This window comes from Dinoponera quadriceps, unplaced genomic scaffold (genome assembly GCF_001313825.1).
Source record: "Dinoponera quadriceps isolate SergipeBrazil2010 unplaced genomic scaffold, ASM131382v1 scaffold5185, whole genome shotgun sequence".
Taxonomy (NCBI): domain Eukaryota; kingdom Metazoa; phylum Arthropoda; class Insecta; order Hymenoptera; family Formicidae; genus Dinoponera; species Dinoponera quadriceps.
In genome coordinates this window covers 1-7973 of record NW_014559108.1, presented here as the reverse complement: position 1 = coordinate 7973, position 7973 = coordinate 1, and the positions used below count along the sequence as shown (strand labels likewise).

The window sequence follows — 7973 nt, the reverse complement described above, 5'->3', positions numbered from 1 at the left end:
GTTCGATATGTCAAGTCCCTCAAAACACTCATTTACAGCATCGATGACTTCCTCGTCAGCCTCAAATTTTTACCTCCGAGCCATTTTTTAAGGTTACGAAACAAATGATAGTCGCTGGGGGCTAAATCTGGTGAATATGCTAGTTGGGGGAACAATTCAAACTTTAATTCCTTGATTTTAGCCATCGCAACGACCGACGAATGGGCAGATGCATTGTCATCGTGAAACAAGATTTTTTTCTTCGCCACGTGAGATCGTTTATTTTTTCATTTCGTCTTTCAAACGCTGTAATAACTCTGCGTAGTATTGACCAGTAATGGTTTTACCCTTCTCTAGGTAATCAATAAAAATAATTCCTTCCCCAAAAACAGTCGCCATAACCTTATTCGCCAATAAAATTGTTTTTGCTTTCTTTGGGGTTGGTTCACCTGGTCCAATCCATTGTTTCGACTGTTGTTTAGTTTCAGGAGTGTAGTGGTAAATCCAAGTTTTATTCACAGTTATAAATTGACGCAAAAATTCGCTGGGGTTTCACTTTTACAACGCCAAATTTTCGATTGAAACAGTTTTCCGGGTGAATTTTTGATCGAACGTTAGCAAACGCGGCACCCACCTAGCACAGAGCTTCCTTATGCTCAAATGTTCATGTAAAATATTGCACACACGTTCAGTTGACATCCTAGTAGCCTCAGCTATCTTACTTACTTTTAATCTGCGGTCCTCCATCACTATTTAATGAATTTTTGAAATCATTTCGGGAGTTGTGACCTCAACGGGACGTCCTGAACGTAGTTCGTCAGAAGTGCTCGTGCGACCTTTCTTAAATTCAGAAACCCACTGTTTAACCGTTGAATATGATGGAGAAGAGTCTTTCAGTGTGGAATCTAGCTCTTCTTTAATTTGTAATGGTGTTAGGCCTTTTAAATAGAAGTATTTGATGACCGCACGCTTCTCTGATTTTTCCATTTTCACTTAAGCAATCGAGGCGTCTTATTCAATTGGCTGTCAAATGTACACAAACAGAGCAATCTACCTGAAAATTTATATATATTGTTACGCCCGTGTCTTGATGCCCGCGCCTTTAGCGCCCTGAACATACAGCAGATTCTCTTAGCAACGAGTCGTAAACAAGAGATGATCAGCGTTGACTAATAAACAACGGGTTAGAAAGATTCCCTTTGGGGCTGTTGAGTCGTCGTGACGTGCGCGACGGTCTTTAACGAAAGAGAGAGCTTAAGTCTGCGAGTTACGTGTGTTCCCTTGTAAATAGTAAATATAGTTGAAGTTGTTTTCTTGTTAACGTTGTTTCGTTTTATTTCTCCGCGCGAGCGTAACAATATTCTATTAAGATATATTACTATAGAATACAAGCCAAAAATTAGACCTGCTGGCCCCATCTCTATTTCAGGCCGGGAACTTTTCACCCCACCTTCGTATGTTATTATTAACGAATGCTGTTAACTTTTTTCAGACTTGAAGGTATATTAAAAGCCTTGAGAACGCGAATATATCATCATTCTTTTTTCAATTAAGTTTCAACATGATCGGTATTACTTTAACGATATTTCAGGTTAGTGCAGGAACAGATAAGAGTACTCGCAATCGTAGTATCATTACCGATAATGCACTATCGGTAATGCTATATGCGAAAATTTTACAGTGTCGTGTTTAATATTAAAATTATTATTTCTGTAAATATTTGCAAATATGTAGCCAAAAAATAACAAGAAAACTTATATTTACTGTTAGGCGACGGTAAAATTGAACGATACGAAACAAGCTTTGTGGTATGCTTCGTTCATGGTCAGTCTGTTTCCTGTCCTTTTCCTCGAAAGTTGGCCGGGTCAGCAGTTAACAGATTATACCAATAAAATTTTTGCATACGTGTAAGTACCGTATTACACTTTTCACTGAAAGTACTTTGATCGTAATCTTTGCTTTCTTATTCTGTTAGACGTAGTTAATTCGAACTATTTAGTGTCACAATATAATATTTGAATTTTGAGAAGTGCACGATTAAAAATATATTTTAGACATTAAGCCGGATAAAAAATAACTTCCTATGACGCTAACAAGTATTTATTTTTTGCTAGATACTCGCAGGGAGAATCATCAAATTTCCTATTCAGCGGGAGTAAAAGCTATCATTAATAATAATGCATAAATTACATTAAATTCTATTATGTGAAATGTCTCATACGATGGTAAATTTTTTTAAGAAAAAGAGGAAGGAAATAGAAATTATTTGTGATTCGACCTAACATATCACGCGAAACACCATTCATATTACGCGAAGCACCATTCATATAAATTCAGGAAATATAATTGTCTGAATAAAATGAATGATACCATTAAGGCACAAAGACGATTGAACACGGTTTTTTAGAACCAGCGAAAGATGGTATCAGTCTTCACTGAGCGTGAGGAAGATACTCAGTATTATGCTAATGAGAAGTTACAAGCCAATTAGAATAACCGCAGGCAAGCTGTACACCCTGAACTTGGAGAACTTAGCAACAGTAAGAAAACATTTTTTAAATGAGAGTTGATGTGCCGGATTCGCGGGAGTAGCGTTAACGCATTGCTTATTTTTAAGATCGTGTGCTCGTTATTCTCTTACTTTACAGTTCTCTGTTCCATACAGTAAGCATTCGCTATGCGAACACCGATGCTCGAGGATTATCATCGATGGCAGTCTAACTGCGAACATCGGATGTACCTTTACCTCTGGCCGTTTTTCTGACAATTTTTGTGAGTTACACTCGAGGGCGACTGCAAATTAAAATCAATAGAATAATTAACCGTTGTACGAGATGTGCCGTAATAACTGTAAATCTGCCACTATTTCGTTATTAAGAGATTTTGCAGAACATACAATAACATAAACAGGTTGCTTTAAGAATTTGAAGAATGAAAAATGCTTTAGTCATTCTTCATCACGTATTGTATATAACTAAAAAAGATTTTCGATACTGGTCTTAGAGTGACAAATACATAGTAATTAGATCTTCTATTCGTGCGACGTCCGTATATTTAATAGATATCCTCAGAAAATATTGTTTATAATCTGCATATTGATCGATTATTTCACATGTTGGGTTCAACCCAATAATTAACTTGCAAATATTTTAGATGTTCAGGATGTTCATCACACTTACAACCGTGAAATATTTACTAGTAAAATATATTTACAAGGGAAAAATTACAAGTAAAAGTTATGGAGTTCGGTCATCTTCCAATATACAATATAAATAATACGTTATGAAAGTGTGATGTATCAACGGTGATGTAACGTACTTAAATATCGTTTATTATACCTGAAATTCTCATTGTATAGACCGTAATAGCATAAAATACGCTAACGACGCGCGTATCACTATTAAATTGAATCGGGTGAAAATTATCTCGCGTCGATTTAAAGATCGACAATCCACATTGGTTCGGAGAAAGAGATCTTTCCTAGTTTAAATTCACATACGACAGGACAACAAAATTACCCGCGGTATTTGAAAAAGTCTATTACTTCTCATCATAATCATTATGAGAAGCTTCCTTTGTTCCGTCGGCATTTTGTACCACTCTACGTTGTTTCAATAAATATACTAAAAATTTATATACTTCTTTATATACTTTGATCAAAATAATCACATTATTCCTTGAATAATAACCGAAACATAAGAACAATTCATTAAAGCCTATGGCTAGAATATAATAGTAAGCAATAAACAATAATTGAAAATAAGACTGAAGCGTGAAAAAACGTTTCTGATATAAGAAGCACATTATAAAATCAATTTTGCAACCATTTTTTAAAGAATAAATTAGTGATAAATTTTAATTGTTTCTCCCGAATTTCGAAGAAAGTGTTTTTTGTGATCTGCTTTTTATGTCATAAATTTCCATGTAATAGTTTTATTTCGAATTATGGTTTTTTGCTAACCTTCCTCGCCTAGCTATAGCTCGTTAGAACAAGTTTTAATAAAACAGTGATATTTATTATTCTTTTTTTGCATAAACGGAGAATGACATGGGAAAATGTTATACGTATTTTTATTTACACATTTTTTTGTAAAATCTATTTGCTTAATTAATTTTCCTTTATATTCAATGTTTAAATGTTTAAGAATTTGTACATAACAATTTGTTGTAAAATTAATTTTTACAGTGTGCTTTTTGTCAGTAATATTTTTTATTCTCCGGTTCTGTTTCCAGTTATTACTTTTTATTAACTTAACTGATTTAGTCGTAGGCTTTAATGGATTAATTTTAACTGCATTTCTTTATTTATAAGAAAAGTTAATCGAATGCACAACGTATGTTTAGCTAATTCGTAGGTCGGTAGACTTACATATGATATATGATGAAATGTATGCGGATTTGAAGATATTTTCGCTGGAATTTATGATTTTCTGACCTTGCTAATTCTCAAAGAACGTATTGAGAAGGAGCGCGCTCAGATAACTGGCGTACTTGAGGACCGATCAATTTCTTCCATATTTGTTATCACCTACGCAAATGTAATTACAGAAATAAAGCGATATTTCTCAGGTAATTGAGGAGTACCTGAAATCCCAGGATGCTTAAAACCGATATGTTAGCTCCCACGTACACGGAAAGAGATATCTTGTACATTGAATCCATAATGGTAACAAATCTGGCACAAGACATGTGTGAAAATGTTGCTTGAATTACTATCAGTTAATGATAATAACGAGTAACCGCATAAACACATATACCGACTGTATCGCCTCTGCACGCCTTCGGATACTGTACAAGATGTTCAAACGAATTTGATCCCGCCTGGACATTAACATTAAATTACAGTCGTCGTTTCTAAACTTAACCGTATGTTCTAAGCGATATCTAGAATTCAGTCATTTATGTAGAACATAAAAAAAACGTTTTCGCCCTGAATATCTGATCTCACATCAAAATTAATCAGAGAATAACCTCAGAACTACAAACAAACCGCAGCAATGCTGGAAGAATGATAAATACAATACATCAAACGTGATCATTAAAAACGTATAAACACGACACACGTAGAGTTATGTATGAAAATCGGAACATAATGCGTCTTTACGTCGATTACGTCGATACCACGTAATTGATGTGATAAAGCAGTCCGATTGCGCGTCATGCGTGATATTTGACGAATTATTGTCGCCGGTTTCCGCATCGAGAAGCTTAGTTAACAAAATCGCAAACACGAAAACGACGGTGTGGCTGAATAAGACACTTAGTTTAGAAAACATCATGCATTTCTAACGTAAGACAGAAACAGAAAGAAAGAGGAGAAGGAGAGAGGATATAAGCGTATTAAATTATCGTTGCTCCAGATGAATATAAACTCACCCGTGTAAACGTAGCCTAAATTTCGGCCATACATCGCATACAAATGCAGTATATTAGTCTCTTTGTTCGATTTTGAAAAGAGACAATAATCTCGGATCTTCGTTAGAAGTGTCCTTATCTGCAGCTCAAAGTCGATTTAAGTACGATTTTGCACCGTTTGATTGTTCGTATTGTTCGGCCCTAATTGTAATTCTTTCAACCTATACTTATCGGTTGCAGCAACCGTTGTTATTTTTTTTATTTCTTTCTTATATTTATCTATTTATAAACCTCCGGTAATATGTACACCTCACAGATCAGTTTGATTATCGACACTACACCGAAAACTAACAACGGCAAACAGTTGACTACTTGGAAAGAATGTGGCCAAACTTCGATCATGCCTAGTACCTGCGTTCGGCACAGACAATATTGTTTACATGATGATAATTGAATCAAGCGATTGATCGAACCGCTCGATTTTGCGCTAATTTTGTACTTCGTTACGCCGACTGATCAGAATTGTAGTGTGCCGCAAAAAGCAGGCGATTCATAGTATATGTGAATCTTATGTGCGTCGTGGTTGCGACACTAAGGATATATTTATTGAGAAAATGACGCTTATATATGAAATGTATAAAAAGTTTCGGGATGACGAAATATCTTGAAAAAATGTAAGTTTGACCTTGGATGTGTCGTTAAAGTCAGATCAATCAATTCAAGGGCATCTTGAATTTTTTAAATGGGACACATACTTTGTCGCATATTCTTATAGCTTTTTATAGACTTCTTAAAAACAATAACAAACTATATTTTATCCGCTTTAGGTCAACCGTTCCAAAGTTATCGAGATTTTTCTGGTAAAATATCAATTGTTTTGAATCATTCTCATATCTAAACAGTTGTCCCGTAATGAACAAATATCAATGTAGTATTTTCAAAACGACTTGAGCAACTGACACACATACACACACACACACACACACACACACACACACAAATTAACTGCGCCAATCTTACCACCAAACCACGTATACCTCACCATTTCTCTAATCTCATTATTTCCCACTTACCATCTAGGCACAGATCAATTTCCTCTTTCATACACAAGTATAATACTATAGTGGACTTCTCATTTATTTCATCTTTAATACAACTGTAGTCACCGACATCTTAACATAAAAAGTTTGATAACGGCGAAGCTGATCTAAAGCAGATAAAATTATAATGTTAAAATGCTATTAGAATATGCGATGTAAAATAAAAGGTCCCATTAAAAAAATTGCAGGCGACCTTGATCTTGGCGATTCCAATCAAACTGATGCGACTAATACATAGAACCTTTTAAGCCTTTTAAAGCTTATAACTTTTTTGAAACATTTTTTATAAAACATACACTTTTCGAGATATTTTAATATTCAGAAATATTCTGCATATGTACAATTTTTGATAAATGATCAATGATAGATTTTCTTTTTCTTCTCAATAAATTCTCAATTGATTAAACAGAAACGACAGTGTTGCGCATATATACTTCGTGATAATCAAAAACTTTCACGTCTGATATACCTCAAATGTAAAACCTGATCCGAGTACCAGTAGAAAGCTAAAATATATTGCACAACATTTGCTTGCTGTATGATAAGGACATAGGCCGCTAAAGCTCAAGAGAACGCAAATAATATTGTAATGCGACTGCTGAAAGAACTTGTCGGCACTACCCGTGTCGTTCTTTTTACTTCTATTGCTTTGTTCAACGTAAAAACGAAATTCAAATTGCCTCGGAGTATAGATTTCATTCAACCTCTTACTGAGAATTCCGTTTAACATTGATTGCCGTGTACCTTAAAGTGTGCCTGTGTGTCACCGAGATGCCTACAGATCGACAACAATGCGAGGAGAAATTGTTTTGCAATCGATCATAAAATTACAAAAATGGGCTGGCATAAATTACGAAATAGGAGAAACCAACTGTGTTACAACATTCAAATTATCTTATCGGCCTATATAGCTTAGTCGATCTAATAGAGACTACGACAGATTATTTAACTTGAAAATTGCAATATTTTTTAAAAGTATATATACACAGTTCTACAGGAGTTATGAAAACTTTTCTCATATGATACATAAAATAATAGAATAGTCATGGCCAAAGAAAATGTTTCTACCGTTTTGGCCATTCGTTGACATAAATAGACATGTTCAAAACTTATTCTAATATCAATTCCAGTTGTATATTTCTATTAGATTTATGTTAATTTCATATTAATTCATGATAATTCCAGATAAATGCTGCTTTACATAATCGAATAAAAAAATATATATTTATTATCGTTGCATACGCATACAATTTTGTGACGGTAAAATATTTGTATGATATATATTAGTAACCTGCAATGTTCGAAAATTCCATAGATACGCTAAATATACAAGGGTAGGCTAAAAGTCTAGATACAGTCGAATATTTCATAAAGCAACTTTGAGAAAAAAATATTTTCAATAAAAGTTATAGAGTTTAAAAAAATGTATTGGGGTGGCAAATAAGTTTGTTCGGTTTTTTAATCGGAGTAGATTTACTCGTTCTGCTATCTTTTTCCACAGCGCTATCGCACAACGCGCTTGCGCAGCTGAAAAGCGAC

At 34.4% G+C, this 7973-nt stretch overlaps 1 pseudogene; it reads right to left on the bottom strand.

Annotated features, from left to right (window-relative positions):
* Window positions 1-258: 258 nt before the first annotated feature.
* On the bottom strand, window positions 259-966 carry LOC106750167 (annotated as a pseudogene).
* Window positions 967-7973: the final 7007 nt, after the last annotated feature.